Below are 18,257 nucleotides of genomic sequence, written 5' to 3'. Positions count from 1 at the left end.
TTTGGAAACTAGACCTCCAAAGGAACTAATCTAGATGTGTGGTGAGCACTTTGAACCCCCAAGTGCTTCACAGAAGTTTATAACGCAGAGCCATGAAAATAAAAAATAATTTTTCTTTTCTCAAAAATGATTTTTTAGCCCACAATTTTTTATTTTCCCAAGGGTAACAGGAGAAATTGGACCCCAATTGTTGTTGTCCAGTTTCTCCTGAGTACGCTGATACCCCATATGTGGGGGTAAACCATTGTTTTGGCACACGTCGGGGTTCGGAAGGGAAGTAGTGACGTTTTGAAATGCAGACTTTGATGGAATGCTCTGCGGGCGTCAGGTTGCGTTTGCAGAGCCCCTGATGTGCCTAAACAGTAGGAACTCCCCACAAGTGACTCCATTTTGGAAACTAGACCCCCAAGGGAACTTATCTAGATGTGTGGTGAGCACTTTGAACCCCCAAGTGCTTCACAGAAGTTTATAACGCAGAGCCGTGAAAATAATAAACTTGTTTCCTTTCCTCAAAAATATTTTTTTAGCCCAGAATTTTTTATTTTTGCAAGAGTAACAGGAGAAATTGGACCCCAAAAGTTGTTGTCCAGTTTCTCCTGAGTACGCTGATACCCCATATGTGGGGGTAAACCACTGTTTGGGCACATGCCGGGGCTTGGAAGGGAAGTAGTGACGTTTTGGAATGCAGACTTTGATGGAATGGTCTGCGGGCATCATGTTACGTTTGCAGAGCCACTGATATGCCTAAACAGTAGAAACCCCCCACAAGTGACCCCATTTTGAAAACTAGACCCCCCAAGGAACTAATCTAGATGTGTGGTGAGCACTTTCAATCCCCAAGTGCTTCACAGAAGTTTACAACGCAGAGCCGTGAAAATAAAAAATCATTATTCTTTCCTCAAAAAAGATGTTTTAGCAAGCAATTTTTTATTTTCACAAGGGTAACAGGAGAATTTGGACCCCAATATTTGTTGCCCAGTTTGTTGTGAGTACGCTGATACCCCATATGTGGGGGTAAACCACTGTTTGGGCACACGTCAGGGCTCGGAAGGGAAGTAGTGACGTTTTGGAATGCAGACTTTGATGGAATGGTCTGCGGGCATCATGTTACGTTTGCAGAGCCCCTGATATGCCTAAACAGTAGAAACCCCCCACAAGTGACCCCATTTTGGAAACTAGACCCCCCAAGGAACTAATCTAGATGTGTGGTGAGCACTTTCAATCCCCAAGTGCTTCACAGAAGTTTACAACGCAGAGCCGTGAAAATAAAAAATCATTTTTCTTTCCTCAAAAAAGATGTTTTAGCAAGCAATTTTTTATTTTCACAAGGGTAACAGGAGAATTTGGACCCCAATATTTGTTGCCCAGTTTGTTGTGAGTACGCTGATACCCCATATGTGGGGGTAAACCACTGTTTGTGCACACGTCAGGGCTCGGAAGGGAAGTAGTGACATTTGAAATGCAGACTTTGATGGAATGGTCTGCGGGCGTCACATTGCATTTGCAGAGCCCCTGATGTGCCTAAACAGTAGAAACACCCCACAAGTGACCCCATTTTGGAAACTAGACCCCCAAGGAACTAATCTAGATGTGTGGTGAGCACTTTCAACCCCCAAGTGCTTCACAGAAGTTTATAACGCAGAGCCGTGAAAATAAAAAATAATTGTTCTTTCCTCAAAAATTATGTTTTAGCAAGTAATTTTTTATTTTTGCAAGGGTAACAGGAGAAATTGGACCCCAACAGTTGTTGCCCAGTTTGTCCTGAGTACGCTGGTACCCCAAATGTGGGGGTAAACCACTGTTTGGGCGCACATCGGGGCTTGGAAGGGCGGGAGCACCATTTGACTTTTTGAACGCAAGATTGGCTGGAATCAATGGTGGCGCCATGTTGCGTTTGGAGACCCCTGATGTGCCTAAACAGTGGAAACCCCTCAATTCTAACTTCAACACTAACCCCAACACACCCCTAATCCTAATCCCAACTGTAGCCATAACCCTAATCACAACCCTAACCCCAACACACCCCTAACCACAACCCTAACCGCAACACACCCGTAACCCTAATTCCAACCCTAATCCTAACCCTAATCCCAACCGTAACCCTAATCCCAACCGTAACCCTAATCCCAACCCTAACCACAACTGTAACCCCAACACACCCCTAACCCTATCCGTAACCCTAACCACAAGCCTAATCTTAACCCTATTTCAAACCCTAGCCCTAATTCCAACCCTAACTCTAATTCCAACCCTAACCCTAAGGCTATGTGCCCACGTTGCGGATTCGTGTGAGATTTTTCCGCACGATTTTTGAAAAATCTGCAGGTAAAAGGCACTGCGTTTACCTGCGGATTTACAGCAGATTTCCAGTGTTTTTTTGTGCGGATTTCACCTGCGGATTCCTATTGAGGAACAGGTGTAAAACGCTGCGGAATCCGCACAAAGAATTGACATTCTGCGGAAAATACAACGCAGCGTTTCTGCACGGAATTTTCCGCACCATGGGCACAGCGGATTTGGTTTTCCTTAGGTGTACATGGTACTGTAAACCTGATGGAAAACTGCTTCGAATTCGCAGCAGCCAATCCGCGGCCGATCCGCTGCGGATCCGCTGCGGATCCGCGGCCGATCCGCTCTGTGTGCACATGCCATAACCCTACCCCTAACCCTACCCGTAACCCTAACCCTACCCCTAACCCTAACCCTACCCCTAACCCTACCCCTAGTTCTAACCCTAACCCTAGTGGAAAAAGAAAAAAAAATTTCTTTATTTTATTATTGTCCCTATGGGGGTGATAAAGGGGGGGGGTTATTTATTATTTTTTTTATTTTGATCGCTGTGATAGAACCTACCACAGCGATCAAAATGTAGTTGTAAGGAATCTGCCGACTGGCAGATTCGGCGGGCGCACTGAGCATGCACCCGCCATTTTCCAAGATGGCGGCGCCCAGCGAGGAGACGGCCGGACACCGGGAGGATCGGTAAGTATGAAGGGGTGGTGGGGGGGTGGATCGGAGCACAGGGGGGGTGATCGGAGCACAGGGGGGGGATCTGAGCAAGGAGGGAGCGGACAGGAGGACGGGGGAGCCGGCAGGCGGACGGAGGGGACCGGACCCCATAACAGAGGACTGGGGGGGCGATCGGTGGGTGTGGGGGGGGCACTTGAGTATTTCCAGCCATGGCCGATGATATTGCAGCATCGGCCATGGCTGGATTGTAATATTTCACCAGTTTTTTAGGTGAAATATTACAAATCGCTCTGGGCTGAAGCACCACTCCCCCTGTCTCTGCAGATCGGGTAAAATCGGAGTTAACCCTTTCACCCGATCTGCAGGGACGCGATCATTCCATGACGCATACGCTGCGTCATAGGTCGCATTGGCACCGACTTTCATGACGCAGCGTATGCGTCAAACGTCGTGAAGGGGTTAATGTTGACACACTGTATTTTTATGTCCATCATACAGTTCCAGAGACATAGGTCTTTTTATTTAGTGGTAATTTATTATGTTCTTTACCAAGGGGGCATGGATCACAGAATTCTCTGGAAGTGTGATATTAGGCTACTCTTAATTTTTGATTATTAAATACATAGAGCAAGAATTTAATAGGGGCAGAAACTGATCACTTTTGACCTAGTGACACATACTCTTCAATAGTAGAAAGTGTCCTCTTCTTTAGCCTATATGTCTTCCTTGAGTCTGTTCAGAAGTGCTCTGCCATGATCTATTAACATTTTGATAATTACACATGAGCATTTCAGTAACGCTGTCTTCCAAGTCTGTGTAAATTCTGAGTCAGCTTCCCAAGCCGTCAAAATCTTGACTCTCAATCCACAAGGAACAATGCCTAGTTTAAAATATTCTTCCAAACTTTTAGGGTATGTGCACACGCTGCGGATTTTGCTGCGGATCCGCAGCGGATTTGACGCTGCGGATCCGCAGCAGTTTTCCCAAAGTTTACAGTACCATGTAAACCTATGGGGAAAAAAAACCGCTGTGCACATGCTGCGGAAAAATCCGTGCGGAAAAATCCGTGCGGAAACGCAGCGGATTATTTTCCGCAGCATGTCAATTCTTTGTGCGGATTCCGCAGCGGTTTTCACCCTGCACCAATAGGAAAGTGCAGTTGAAAAACCACAGAGGAATCCGCAGAAGAAACCGCGAGAAAATCCGGAGTGAAAACCACAGTGGTTTTGCATCCGCAAAGTGTGCACATACCCTCAATATTTCACCAAGTCTTTGTAATAGCCTTGTGCCTCCACAGAGATATTATGAAGTGAGTCATCAACAATCACATCCTTATGTGCACCAAAAATACCGGCAACCTGATTTTTACATGACAATTTTCTAGCCTATAAATCTATGTTAGTAACAATTGGGGCTCGCCAACACTCCTAAGAATAACTGTGTATGTGACTGCCCAAAATTCACTACAAATAAAAAATAGACGGCACCACCAAATGATAGATATAAGGGATCAACCTAGAGCATGTCAAACTGAATTAATTTAATTAGTTGATGGAAGAAAGAGACATGCCAAAAATAGGGATCACTTTAGGATGATAAACAAATATATACTGATAAACAAGCAATAAAAGACAGCCAAAATACAGTATAAAATCAATTAAAAAAGTCCCATACAGTAGATGGGATTAACAAGGCATAATCCTTGATCTGCTCTTAATGGAGCTGATTTGTCTGTCTTTATAGATTGTTTATCAATAAATATTTGTTTATTATCCTAAAATGGCATGTCTTTTTCTTCTCCCCCTTTTTAGACACAATCCGATGTAACCCCTCCCCCACTGTTTTTGTGATGCATCTTCTTTCAAGGGCAACATCTAAAAGATGGAAGAGTTGTCTGAAAGGTAGTTGTGGGATTTGATGTTAATTTCTGATACAATGTAATATAATTCTATTGGCCCAACTACCACATTTCCGCTTTTATCAGCTGGCTTAAATGCAATCTTTTTCATGTTACTAAGATCTCTTATTGCTTGACGTTGTACTGGTGTCAAGTTTTCATAGGGTCTCCAAATTGGTAATTGGTATAATTATACCATCCTTCAAAAAATCTCAATAGCTGAACTCATAGAAAGAGGAGGAAAGATCCTAGATTTTTTTTTAGGTAAAGTTAGGAAACTTACTCTATAGAGTTTCTTGTTCTAAAATAAATTCTTCTAAAACCTGGAGCGCTTCCAATTGTGCCTCTGTAGAAAAAGGTGTAGTTAGAGAATTTTTAGCATAAAGCTTCTTTAGGAGAAGATTTCAGGCAAAGATAAAAAACATCTTTAATAGCCAAAAATAATCAAAATCAGATGTAAGACAAAATGTAAGTCCTAAATTTTATACTGAAATTTGGGCTTGGGTTAGAATTATATGAGACAAATTAATTACCTTATGAGCCTCGCCTTATTCAGGATCTTGGTATTTATTATTAGTGATGAGCGAGTATACTCGTTGCTCGATTTTTCCTGAGCACGCTCGGGTGGTCTCTGAGTATTTATGACTGCTCGGAGATTAAGTTTTCATTGCCTCAGCAGCAAGATTTACAGCTATTAACAAGCTTGATTACATGTGGGGATTACCTAGCAACCAGGCAACCCCACATGTACTCAGCCTGGCTAATAGCTGTAAATCATTCAGCTGCCGTGATGAAAACTAAATCTCTCCAAACACTAACAAATACTCGGAGGTCACCTGAGCATGCTCGGGAAAACCCAAGCAACGAGTACACTCGCTCATCACTATTTATTATATTTATATGCCATTTGTTAAATATTATAACATCCTGCTTTGAGATGATTACTTAAGATTAACATTTGTAGACGTTTGTGAATAATTACTGGAAATGCATCTTTTGGAACCTGAACCAAGACGATTACTTTGTGATTTCCATTTGTATGATTTATCAGATTTGTAGTCTGTTTGGTCTCCCTGAAATTTACTTATTCTAGTTTTTTTTAGGTCTTGTTTCCATTTGCAGAAACTTTTATTGAAATTTTCATCCAAAGCAGCTAATCCACAGAGGGTAATTTTCCTTCAGGTTATCTTGTAAAGTCCGTATTTGGGCCTCAATTTTCTCTAAATTTTTCGAAAACAGTAAGTAGTTCCAAATAAATTTAAGAACAATTGTGACATGCATTCTCCCATTTTTGTATAAAACCACTGTCATCAATTGGAAACGGATATACTTGAACCCAGAAGCCATGTGGGATTAGTTTGCGCTTCAAGTACTGTTCTAATGTTTTACTGTTCCACCAGGTTCTAGTGCATTTCAATAATAAATCCTTAAGTTGCTGCTTATCTACTTCAAAATTAAAATAACTAACATCAGTATTATTATCAATATTGTCCCAAAAATACTTGGAATTTGCGAAAGATATGGATCATAACACACTTCTTCTGAATAAACCACACAAATAAAAAGACTTCTAATTATGAATTATTACAAACTATCATGGCAAATTTAGAGAAATAACTAAAGTTTTCAACCCGTTTTGGCCAATATTGAAGCAAGACTCTGAACTATCCAAACTCATCGTAGATCAACCCCACATTGTGGAAGGAAAAATAAAACTATAGGTTAGACAATATCACACAGTCAATATGTTTCTCCTAGATCTACTTTTATTTTTAATTCAAAGGGTCTCAAATGGGGACCTAATGCTTGTGGTCACTGCCGTGCATGCAAATATACTTTATAATCTAGGCTAATATCTTTAGTGATTCTACAAACCATCAAAACAGCTACAAAATTTTTCATACCATAAACTGTAAAATGACATCTGTTATTTATTATTAGAGATAAGCGAACCTGCTATTAACGTGTCATTGTGGCCTCATTTATACAGGTCTAACGCGCGTCTCGCCTATGATGTCACAGATGGAGCAACATGACGTCTTGTGACATCGCCACTAGACAATTCATGCATTCTACATGGTGGGGCATTTATATAGATACACCTAAATAATATGGGAATGATTGGTGATATCACCTTCCTGTTTGTGGCACATTAGTATATGGGAAGAGGAAAACTTTTCAAGATGGGTGGTGACCATGGCGGCCATTTTGAAGTTGGACATTTTGGATCAAACTTTATTTTTTTCAATGGGAAGAGGGTCATGTGACACATCAAACTTACTGAGAATTTCACAAGAAAAACAATGGTGTGCTTGGTTTTAACATAACTTTATTCTTTCATGAGTTATTTACAAGTTTATGACCACTTTTAAAATGTGTTCAAAGTGCTGCCCATTGTGTTGGATTGTCAATGCAACCCTCTTCTCCCACGTTTAACACACTAATAGCAACACCGCAGAAGAAATGCTAGCACAGGCTTCCAGTATCTGTTGTTTCAGATGCTGCACATTTCATATATTCACAGCATAGACAATTGCCTTCAGATGACCCCAAAGATAAAAGTCTAAGGGGGTCAGATTGGGAGACCTTGGTGGCCATTCAACTGGCCCACAACAACCAATCTATTTAACAGGAAACTGTTCATGTAGGAATGCTTGGACCTGACACCCAAGATGGTGCACCAAGGCCACCAAGGTGCTATGAAGATATGAGATGTGCAGCATCTGGAACAATGGATACATGAAGCCTATGCTGGAATTTCTTCTGCAGTGTTGCTATCAGTGTGTCAAGACTGGGAGAAGATGGTTGAATTGACAATCCAACACAATAGGCAGCACTTTGAACACATTTTATAAATGGTCATAAACTTGCAAATAACTTGAAAGAATAAAGTTACATTAAAACCAAGCACACCATTGTTTTTCTTGTGAATTTCTCAATAAGTTTGATGTGTCACATGACCCTCTTCCCATTGAAAAAAATAAAGTTTGATCCAAAATGTCCGACTTCAAAATGGCCACCACGGTCACCATCCATCTTGAAAAGTTTTCTCCCTCCCTCCCATGTACTAATGTACCACAAACAGGAAGTTGATATCACCAACCATTCCCATTTTATTTAGGTGTATCCATATAAATGGCCCACCCAATGTAATTGCCATTTGAGTAAATTACTTGCTACTGGCCCAGAGATCATGACTAGTAATGAGCGAATATACTTGTTACTCGAGATTTCCCGAGCACGCTCGGGTGTCCTCCGAGTATTTTTTAGTGGTCAGAGATTTCGTTTTCTTCGCCCTGGCTGAATGATTTACATCTGTTAGCCAGCTTGATTACATGTGTATTTTTCCTAGCAACCAGGCAACCCCCACATGTACTTAGCTTGGCTGATAGCTGTAAATCATTCAGCTGAGGTGATGAAAACTAAATCTCCTGAGAAAAGTAATGAGGCAAGGTGCACCGCCACAATAAAGATAATTCTATAAATGATATCTAGTATCATACGGGGTGCAAGCGAGTGATAAAACAACTATGTAAAATGAACAAGGAAACCAGTATCACTCCAATTATGCACACCACGTAATCACAATAAAGCATAATGTTTGGAAAAAACACAGGATTTTATTGAAACACACTAATAAAACATATTTAAAAACAGACAAAAGACCCCATCCATGCCAGTAAATAGGTAAACAGTAAATACAATGATATGTACATACAAAATATTATACCCCTGCCTGCATATAAGGGACTACGTGGAAATCATGAAAGGTAATAATGGAGAAACACCAAGCTTAACCAGCACGGGGCAAATAGCCACCTGAACGGTACCCAATGCATATGTGGCTCATGGGACGCTAGTATAAATACAATATAAATTAACCCAAGAGTGAAATCCCAAGGCACAGGAGGTGGACGGAGGGCGAAAAGCCCAAAAGTCACACCACCAAAAAAACACACCCAGAATGTACTAGGGCAGGGGTTACCACAGAGCGAGGTGAACTATGATATGAAGTCCGTAAGGAGGCAGGCAGGCACAGGCAGGCAGGAGAGGGGCCAATGCAGCCCCACGCGTATCGCCCTTTGAAAGAGGGCTTTGTCAGGGGAAGAAAACTAAATCTCCGAGCACTAAAAAATACTCAGAGGACACCCAAGCATGCTCGGGAAATCTCAAGTAACGAGTATATTCGCTCATCACTAATCATGACCGCAGCGGGCGCCATTTTAAAATTGATTTTTTTTCTATCTGAATAACATCAACCACATTTATTATTGGGACATTTAACATGCCATTATGCTCCAGCGCAGGCATCATGGCTGGCACCAGCCTACAGAAGGGTTTCTTTTCTTCAGTATGTACAGATATTCACTATGCAAACTAAGAGGCAGGTCACTGAGGGATCAGTCAATACAAAAGATCAAACCCCCGGTACACTCCAAAAAAGTGATGAGAGAACTTGTTGCTTTCAAAATTTTAATTAGTTTATCTTGTACAAAAAAAGTAGTTTCCAAACAACGTTTTGGCTCAGGCAAGAGCCTTCACCAGGAAGACAATCTATTCATACATAACAAAAAATAATATATATTATAATCAAATGGCAAAGAAAGATAAATAGAAAAAACACAAGTACATTTTTACAGTATATCATGTATTCTACATTGGATAATATTATATATCATTATCTGGTGTACATACTGAAACCACTTGTGATAGTGCAATGGTGTTGTGGTGATAGGGTGGAGAAACAAGAGAGCAGAAAAAAATGAAAAAAAGAGAAAAGAGGGATCATTGGCCTGTCATTTTGAATAGCTAATCAGAGCACCACATGAAGATCCCCCACAGGACACACTCGAGCACAAGCATATCATTAACTCAAAACTGAAAATAAAGAATAAACAACAAACACAAGACGGATTTCATAAATCAAGGTATCAATTTTATCAGTATAATGGCGCCAACGTGACAGTCTGTAGGTTACTGTGCACAATCCTGCTGACAGGTTCCCTCTAAGGTTATGTGTCATTTTGGGTAGCAAAATGAAAAGCAAATGTCATGTATGTAATGTAAGTGTGCAGTAGAAGGCTTATGGTACAAGCAGGGCTGCCACTAGAAATTTCAGGGCCCCATACTGGCAAAATTTTTGGGGCCCCCTTGAGACCCTGTCCAGGCTCCACCCCAGCCCTGCCTCCACCCCTTGAACTGTCCACAGTCCCACCGCTCTCTCTTGGAAAAACTCCACTTCTCACCTATCACACATTAACAGTTCCCAACACCAGATCACACATATAGCCGGCAGCTTTTGATTTGGCAAAAAGGTTTTTTTAAGTCACCACCATAACACGGTAGACACTTTTGGCCGGGCCCTACTCTACTGTAACCTACTGTTAGGGCTAGCGGAATGCAGCAAATAATTAGAAAGATAGGATAAGGTGAGTTCGCAGCCCGGGGTCCACCGTGCAGAGATGGAACCTGCTGCTAAGTAATGACGGACTATATGGCGGTACAATGTGGATACACACACGGGTTAACTTCACCCTGTGTGAAGGAAGTGAACCCTGTTGTGTCACAGGGCCGCGGTACCGCACCAAGAGCCCAAGCAAGGAGTCTCAGAACTCAATCCCAAGACACAGAATTAGAGTTCGGTAAATATCAATAAAGAATGGCTGACAGCACAACAGACCTGTAGATGCAAGTCCTAGTTCCACTGGACCACATGGAAAATGTACATACCAAAATCCACAATGAAGGACAGCATCCAATCCAGGTGAAGTCTTAAAAAATGTTTCCTTTATTTGCCAGATGCAACGTTTCGACCACAGAGGTCTTTTTCAAGCTTGAAAAAGACCTCTGTGGTCGAAACGTTGCATCTGGCAAATAAAGGAAACGTTTTTTAAGACTTCACCTGGATTGGATGCTGTCCTTCATTGTGTGTTTTGATTTTACAGAATTAGAGTTCGTCTAGACCTCTTGCGCTCGACACCGCAACTGGGGTGTCAGAGCAACAGCTAAAATAACTTAAATGCACAAGAGAGCATGCAGTGCCACACTGGCGGATGCCACTAACCACCCAGACTTGGGATAGGAAAGCGTTCTAATAACGCATGGTGCCGCACTGGCGGTCACAGCAATTAGACACTGTTTTGTGTGTTTATTGCTGATGGCTCAGCCGGGCGTTAGATAGCAGACATCCACCTTACACGAGCAGTAATACACAAGGGAGGGGATGATTAATGAATGACTTTCACTCATCATCACACACACAATTTCAAGAGTACACTAGCGCATGGCCAAGCGGCCATGCGAACCTTTTATAGCGGCAGTGCTACAAGACCTTCCAGATGCACCAATAGGAGCTGCAACAGGACCTGAGCATGTGTCCCCCGACCTTCAATGAGAGGTCATCCAGTGGGCATGCTCAGTAAGGGAAAAGCAGGACTTAGTCCCAGAAAGACCTGCTCTCTGCTGAACATTGCTGGCTACAAGGACAGAGCCTTGAAGGGCAGTAGTAACCAGTCGTCCAGTATCAGCCTGAGCTAGACGCTGGGACCAACATCTCCGCTGAGCAGACTCCACTGCGGCTGGAGAAGAATGGGAGACCGCAGTGGAGATGGTTCGAGATTCCCCCTGTGCAGAGGCGGGAACTCGACACCTAACACCTACTAAATATTTGTTAAAATATGCAATACAATTTAGGTATGTTTTTATTTATTTTTCAATTTTAAAATCACTAGTAATATCATATATAATGAACAAATACCACAACACCATGACCAGACCATATATTACCACCACAGTGATCGAATAATATCAAATACAGGGAACAATTACCGCAACACCATGACCAGACCACATATTACCACCACAAAGTGACCAAATAGCACATACAAGGGACAAATACCGCAACACCATGTCCAGACCACATATCACCACCACATAGTGACTGAATACTACAATACTGATCAGTAATTAAAAAAAAAACACAATACTATCACCATCAGTGCCATTATACACAGGAGATCTGTACTTAGTATGCAGTGTCTGTGTACAGGTAATAAAGTGATCACCAGTGACATTATACGCAGGAGCTCTGTATATAGTCTACAGTGTATAGTGTCAGTGTATAGGTGAAGTCCTTCATCTTTGTTTTTCATCTTTCAGCACAGAGAGCCGTCACTTCATCCAGCCAGGGCTCATCTCTGCAGGAGATAACCCAGTTATCTCAAGCTTCACTTGCAGAACCCATTATTTAATTTTCCCCAACTTCTACATTACACCACATGAAGAAAAAAAGGTGACATAGTATCACTCTACACAGTAACAGGATCACCCCCCCCCCCATTTAAAACAGTATCCTCAAAAATATAAAATAAATACATCACTGCAGTAATAATATCCCTTAATTCGACCCTGTGGTAATAATATTCCCCACCTTGGCCTCAAGTATCTCATTCCTGGCTTCAGCCATATGTTCTCCCATCCTGCCCTCATAAGCATCCATTCTGCCCCATATGATCTCTCCATCCTACCCCATCTGTCTCCATCGTATCCATCCTGCCCCCATGTCTTTCATTCTGCCCTGTGTCTCCAATCATGCCCCGTATCTCCATTCTTGCCCCACCTGTCTCCAGTCCTGCCCCAGTGTGTCCAGCATTCTGCCCCAGTGTCTCCAGTCCTGCCCCCAGTGTGTCCAGCATTCTGCCTCAGTTTGTCCAGCATTCTGCCTCAGTGTGTCCAGAATTCTTCCCCCAGTGTGTCCAGCATTCTGCCCCCAGTGTCTCCAGTCCAGCCCCCAGTGCTCCAGCATTCTGCCCCAGTGTCTCCAGCATTCTGCCCCCAGTGCTCCAGCATTCTGCTTCAGTGTCTCCAGCATTCTGCCCCAGTGTGTCCAGCATTCCGCCCCCAGTGCTCCAACATTCTGCCCCAGTGTGTCCAGCATTCTGCCCCCAGTGCTCCAGCATTCTGCCCTCAGTGCTCCAGCATTCTGCCACAGTGTGTCCAGCATTCTGCCCCCAGTGTGTCCAGCATTCTGCCCCCAGTGCTCCAGAATTCTGCCCCAGTGTGTCCAGCATTCTGCCCCAGTGTGTCCAGCATTCTGCCCCCCCCCCAGTGCTCCAGCATTCTGCCCCAGGGTGTCCAGCATTCTGCCCGCCCAGTGCTCCAGCATTCTGCCCCAGTGTGTCCAGCATTCTCCACCAGTGCTCCAGCATTCTGCCCCCAGTGTGTCCAGAATTCTGCCCCCAGTGCTCCAGCATTCTGCCCCAGTGTGTCCAGCATTCTGCCCCAGTGTGTCCAGCATTCTGCCCCCCCAGTGCTCCAGCATTCTGCCCCAGGGTGTCCAGCATTCTGCCCCCCAGTGCTCCAGCATTCTGCCCCAGTGTGTCCAGCATTCTCCCCTAGTGCTCCAGCATTCTGCCCCAGTGTGTCTAGAATTCTGCCCGCAGTGCTCCAGCATTCTGCTCCTAGTGTGTCCAGCATTTTGCTCCTAGTGTGTCCAGCATTCTGCCCCAGTGTGTCCAGCATTCTGCCCCAGTGTGTCCAGCATTCTGCCCCCCCAGTGCTCCAGCATTCTGCCCCAGGGTGTCCAGCATTCTGCCCCCCAGTGCTCCAGCATTCTGCCCCAGTGTGTCCAGCATTCTCCCCTAGTGCTCCAGCATTCTGCCCCCAGTGTGTCCAGAATTCTGCCCGCAGTGCTCCAGCATTCTGCCCCCAGTGTGTCTAGCATTCTGCCCCGGGCCCCCTGGATCGCCGCTCTCTATAATAAAAAAAAGTTCTTCTTAAAATAAATACATCACTGCAGTAATAATATCCCTTAATTCGACCCTGTGGTAATAATATTCCCCACCTTGGCCTCAAGTATCTCATTCCTGGCTTCAGCCATATGTTCTCCCATCCTGCCCTCATAAGCATCCATTCTGCCCCATATGATCTCTCCATCCTACCCCATCTGTCTCCATCGTATCCATCCTGCCCCCATGTCTTTCATTCTGCCCTGTGTCTCCAATCATGCCCCGTATCTCCATTCTTGCCCCACCTGTCTCCAGTCCTGCCCCAGTGTGTCCAGCATTCTGCCCCAGTGTCTCCAGTCCTGCCCCCAGTGTGTCCAGCATTCTGCCTCAGTTTGTCCAGCATTCTGCCTCAGTGTGTCCAGAATTCTTCCCCCAGTGTGTCCAGCATTCTGCCCCCAGTGTCTCCAGTCCAGCCCCCAGTGCTCCAGCATTCTGCCCCAGTGTCTCCAGCATTCTGCCCCCAGTGCTCCAGCATTCTGCTTCAGTGTCTCCAGCATTCTGCCCCAGTGTGTCCAGCATTCCGCCCCCAGTGCTCCAACATTCTGCCCCAGTGTGTCCAGCATTCTGCCCCCAGTGCTCCAGCATTCTGCCCTCAGTGCTCCAGCATTCTGCCACAGTGTGTCCAGCATTCTGCCCCCAGTGTGTCCAGCATTCTGCCCCCAGTGCTCCAGAATTCTGCCCCAGTGTGTCCAGCATTCTGCCCCAGTGTGTCCAGCATTCTGCCCCCCCCCCAGTGCTCCAGCATTCTGCCCCAGGGTGTCCAGCATTCTGCCCGCCCAGTGCTCCAGCATTCTGCCCCAGTGTGTCCAGCATTCTCCACCAGTGCTCCAGCATTCTGCCCCCAGTGTGTCCAGAATTCTGCCCCCAGTGCTCCAGCATTCTGCCCCAGTGTGTCCAGCATTCTGCCCCAGTGTGTCCAGCATTCTGCCCCCCCAGTGCTCCAGCATTCTGCCCCAGGGTGTCCAGCATTCTGCCCCCCAGTGCTCCAGCATTCTGCCCCAGTGTGTCCAGCATTCTCCCCTAGTGCTCCAGCATTCTGCCCCAGTGTGTCTAGAATTCTGCCCGCAGTGCTCCAGCATTCTGCTCCTAGTGTGTCCAGCATTTTGCTCCTAGTGTGTCCAGCATTCTGCCCCAGTGTGTCCAGCATTCTGCCCCAGTGTGTCCAGCATTCTGCCCCCCCAGTGCTCCAGCATTCTGCCCCAGGGTGTCCAGCATTCTGCCCCCCAGTGCTCCAGCATTCTGCCCCAGTGTGTCCAGCATTCTCCCCTAGTGCTCCAGCATTCTGCCCCCAGTGTGTCCAGAATTCTGCCCGCAGTGCTCCAGCATTCTGCCCCCAGTGTGTCTAGCATTCTGCCCCGGGCCCCCTGGATCGCCGCTCTCTATAATAAAAAAAAGTTCTTCTTAAAATAAATACATCACTGCAGTAATAATATCCCTTAATTAGACCCTGTGGTAATAATATTCCCCACCTTGGCCTCAAGTATCTCATTCCTGGCTTCAGCCATATGTTCTCCCATCCTGCCCTCATAAGCATCCATTCTGCCCCATATGATCTCTCCATCCTACCCCATCTGTCTCCATCGTATCCATCCTGCCCCCATGTCTTTCATTCTGCCCTGTGTCTCCAATCATGCCCCGTATCTCCATTCTTGCCCCACCTGTCTCCAGTCCTGCCCCAGTGTGTCCAGCATTCTGCCCCAGTGTCTCCAGTCCTGCCCCCAGTGTGTCCAGCATTCTGCCTCAGTTTGTCCAGCATTCTGCCTCAGTGTGTCCAGAATTCTTCCCCCAGTGTGTCCAGCATTCTGCCCCCAGTGTCTCCAGTCCAGCCCCAGTGCTCCAGCATTCTGCCCCAGTGTCTCCAGCATTCTGCCCCCAGTGCTCCAGCATTCTGCTTCAGTGTCTCCAGCATTCTGCCCCAGTGTGTCCAGCATTCCGCCCCCAGTGCTCCAACATTCTGCCCCAGTGTGTCCAGCATTCTGCCCCCAGTGCTCCAGCGTTCTGCCCTCAGTGCTCCAGCATTCTGCCACAGTGTGTCCAGCATTCTGCCCCCAGTGTGTCCAGCATTCTGCCCCCAGTGCTCCAGCATTCTGCCCCAGTGTGTCCAGCATTCTGCCCCAGTGTGTCCAGCATTCTGCCCCAGTGTGTCCAGCATTGTGCCCCCCCAGTGCTCCAGCATTCTGCCCCAGGGTGTCCAGCATTCTGCCCCCCAGTGCTCCAGCATTCTGCCCCAGTGTGTCCAGCATTCTCCACCAGTGCTCCAGCATTCTGCCCCCAGTGTGTCCAGAATTCTGCCCCCAGTGCTCCAGCATTCTGCCCCAGTGTGTCCAGCATTCTGCCCCAGTGTGTCCAGCATTCTGCCCCCCCAGTGCTCCAGCATTCTGCCCCAGTGTGTCCAGCATTCTCCCCTAGTGCTCCAGCATTCTGCCCCAGTGTGTCTAGAATTCTGCCTGCAGTGCTCCAGCATTCTGCTCCTAGTGTGTCCAGCATTTTGCTCCTAGTGTGTCCAGCATTCTGCCCCAGTGTGTCCAGCATTCTGCCCCAGTGTGTCCAGCATTCTGCCCCCCCAGTGCTCCAGCATTCTGCCCCAGGGTGTCCAGCATTCTGCCCCCCAGTGCTCCAGCATTCTGCCCCAGTGTGTCCAGCATTCTGCCCCAGTGTGTCCAGCATTCTGCCCCCAGTGTGTCCAGAATTCTGCCCGCAGTGCTCCATCATTCTGCCCCCAGTGTGTCCAGCATTCTGCCCCAGTGTGTCCAGCATTCTGCCCCAGTGTGTCCAGCATTCTGCCCCCCAGTGCTCAAGCATTCTGCCCCAGTGTGTCCAGCATTCTCCCCTAGTGCTCCAGCATTCTGCCCCCAGTGTGTCCAGAATTCTGCCCGCAGTGCTCCAGCATTCTGCCCCCAGTGTGTCTAGCATTCTGCCCCGGGCCCCCTGGATCGCTGCTCTCTATAATAAAAAAAAGTTCTTCTTACCTGGCCGTGCTACTACGGCAAAGGCGAAGCTCCCTACACTCAGCTGAAGCGTGCACTTGCCGGCAACTGACACTGATGTCAGACGCCAGCAACGTGCGTGCTCTGGCTGACGTCAGCTGCCAGCCTCCGATTGGCTGGCGGCTGTTAACTATTGACATGCGGGAGCGGGCCCGCACGTCAATAGTGCTGCCGCAGCACTGCTAAGGGCCCAGTTTAGCCTGCCAGTAGGGACCCGGTGAGCAGATGAGACGGGGCCCGATGCCGGCCCCCTCTGCCCACAGGGCCCCATACGCCAGTCAGGGCAGTAATGCCCTGATGGCAGCTCTGGGTACAAGTAATTCACTTAACAAGGTCTAAAAGTTTTAGCAGTTTCCCTTTTCTCGCATTTTTTCATTATTCCCTAGTCATGCTGCAATTCACAATATCTGCATTAAACATTCAGTGAAAATTAAGTGTTTTTTGAAGCTATGCAATACTTTCCTCTAATTCCTGGGTTGCTATGCAGTGATTAGTAAAAGCTAACACTAGTGCCAAAAATATCCCAGCAGTCAACCTAGCCCTTATCCTACTGAACATGAAGAGCACAGAGAAATGTAAATAGGCAGGAGAGAGCAGTCAAAATATAGAGGCCTTCATGTTTCATCTCTAATCTCATTCTCCTTAACTTCTAGAGATTAAATCAGGATAGGAGAGGCAAAAGCGAGTGACCCCTAGTGCAAGAAAAATTAGCTGTGTATAAATTGTACTAAATGGATTTTCATAAAAAAAAGATAATGATATTACTTCTTATTGTTAATCCGTTCGAGAGAGCAATAACATGAAGAATAATACAGAAAAGGAAATATGACCTGGAATGTAAGATGCAAATAAAGGCTGTGTTTTTCATCACGTTTTTAAATTACTAATTACTTTTAATTGCTTCACAGTTATATACTATGGGTGACTTATGTCCATCAAGTTTAAGCAAGGGATGGGAGATGATAAATGAAAGGTGTATAATTACAATCATAATGCATGAAAGAGCAAATTTTTCCCTCTTGATTCAATTGACTTTATCACAACAAGAACTTTACATATTTACTTAAAGGAGTAATCCCATCTTCAATATTATATCTAAGTTTGTAGTAGGTGTAATAATAACAATAATTTAAGCAAATAACTAAAATCAGAAATCTAGTATAGTTCTTCTGATTCGCTGTGTCGCTTGCCCCAGCACAGCTAATAAACATAGTCACCTTTATAAAAGACTCCTGCCCACAGACTCAGTTAATCAGTCAGCCTCTAACCTCTACAACATGGGCAAGACCAAAGAGCTTTATAGTGATGTCAGGGACAACATCATAGACCTGCACAAGGCAGGGATGGGCTACAAAACCATAAGTAAGATGCTGGATGAGAAGGAGACAATTGTTGATGCAATAGTAAGAAAACGGAAGAAATACAAAATGACTGTCAATCGATGATCTGGGACACCATGCAAAATCTCACCTCGTGGGGTGTCCTTGATCATGAGAAAAGTGAGAGATCAGCCTAAAACTACACGGAGGGAACTTGTTAATGATCTCAAGGCAGCTGGGTTCACAGTCACCAAGAAAGCCATTGGTAACGTATTACATTTGATACATTTGAATTTCC

General features: G+C 45.5%; 1 long non-coding RNA gene across 1 annotated transcript in view; it reads right to left on the bottom strand.

Moving 5' to 3' along the window:
• The window catches only part of LOC143818049 (uncharacterized), a 43,016-nt gene extending 37,800 nt beyond the window's left edge, over positions 1 to 5,216 (bottom strand). The window contains exon 1 of the long non-coding RNA XR_013224281.1: positions 5,151 to 5,216. This is a non-coding gene — a long non-coding RNA (uncharacterized LOC143818049). The remainder of the gene's footprint in view (positions 1 to 5,150) is intronic.
• Between the last annotated feature and the right edge of the window lie 13,041 nt (positions 5,217 to 18,257).

Source organism: Ranitomeya variabilis, chromosome 3 (genome assembly GCF_051348905.1).
Source record: "Ranitomeya variabilis isolate aRanVar5 chromosome 3, aRanVar5.hap1, whole genome shotgun sequence".
Taxonomy (NCBI): Eukaryota; Metazoa; Chordata; class Amphibia; order Anura; family Dendrobatidae; genus Ranitomeya; species Ranitomeya variabilis.
Note: the sequence above shows the minus strand (reverse complement) of the source record. Positions and strands in the feature narration are given on the sequence as shown.